The sequence below is a fragment of the Miscanthus floridulus genome, chromosome 8 (assembly GCF_019320115.1).
Source record: "Miscanthus floridulus cultivar M001 chromosome 8, ASM1932011v1, whole genome shotgun sequence".
In the NCBI taxonomy this organism is placed as follows: Eukaryota; Viridiplantae; Streptophyta; class Magnoliopsida; order Poales; family Poaceae; genus Miscanthus; species Miscanthus floridulus.
The window spans coordinates 111,423,950-111,425,212 of record NC_089587.1 but is presented as its reverse complement, the minus strand read 5'-3'; the positions used below and the strand labels follow the sequence as shown (position 1 = coordinate 111,425,212).

At 38.4% G+C, this 1,263-nt stretch overlaps 1 long non-coding RNA gene across 1 annotated transcript; it reads left to right on the top strand.

Annotated features, from left to right (window-relative positions):
• The first annotated feature begins 204 nt into the window (after window positions 1-204).
• Window positions 205-923, top strand: LOC136473268 (uncharacterized). Its single transcript, XR_010762560.1, has 2 exons — window positions 205-604; window positions 712-923. It is a non-coding gene; the product is annotated as an uncharacterized lncRNA (long non-coding RNA).
• Window positions 924-1,263: the final 340 nt, after the last annotated feature.

Below are 1,263 nucleotides of genomic sequence, written 5' to 3'. Positions count from 1 at the left end.
AGAAGAACAGATAAGGGGCTCAATCCCTGAATGTGCTACTGCTAAAGAATATCTTGAGAAAATCAAGAGTCAGTTTACTGGGTCTACCAAGGCCACAGCAAGTTCACTGATTAAGAAGCTTGTGAATGAGAAATTCACTGGTGGTAGCATAAGAGAGCACATTTTGAAGATGAACACTACGGCATCTAAGCTAAAAAAATGAATTTGAAGGAGGAGGATTTCCTAATTCATTTGATTTTTGCTTCTTTGCCGAAAGAATATGACACCTTCATTGTGAACTATAATATGCAGCCTGAAAGATGGGGCATAGAAAGACTCATCTCAATGTGTGCTCAAGAAGAGGAGAGGATAAAGTCCTCACAAGGTGAATCTGCTCATTTTGTGAAGGACAACAAAAGAAAGAACTTTAATGGCAAGAATTCTAAACCACAAGGGAAACCTAAGTGGGATAAGTCCTCTTCCTCCAGTTCACAGGGAAAGAAACCCCAGGATTCTGAGAATCAGCAGTATGGTGGAGCTGAAAAAGATCAGTGCAAGCACTGCTTCAAGAAGGGACACTACAAGAGGGATTGTCCATACTTCCTGAAATCTCTGCTAAAGAAAGGTGATGAATTTATTACATTTGTAGATGAATCTCTGTATTTATGTTATAATAAATCCACTTGGTGGGTTGATTCAGGAGCAACTACTCATGTTGCAAATTCTTTACAGGGGTTAAGTGGGACGAGAACCTTGCAAAGAGGAGAAAGAACGATTAAAGTTGCAAATGGACTGCAAGCCAATGTTGAAGCCATTGGAGTTTTTTCTTTAGAATTGAATAATGGTTTTGTACTTAGACTTAAAGAAGTACTTTATGTTCCCTCTTTGCGTAGAAATTTGATAAGTGTTTCGAAACTTGATGATGATGGAATTGATTGCCATTTTGGTGATGGCAAGTGTAAGATACTGGTTAATAATAAATGTGTTGGTCTTGCCTTCCGACAAGACAAGCTTTATTTATTATCTCTTGCTGAGAATGCGAACAATGTATGTGATGAGAATGTGAATGATTCCCCATCTACGGATGTAACTAAGAAGCGGAAGAGAATTGATACTGTCTCTTCGAAATTATGGCATTGCCGCTTGGGCCATATTTCGAGGGGAAGAATGGAACGATTGGTTAAGGAATCAATTCTCCCGCACTTAGAATTTTCAGATTTAGAGCAATGTATTGATTGCATCAAAGGAAAGTATGTCAAGAAAATTAAGAAAGATGCCAAACGA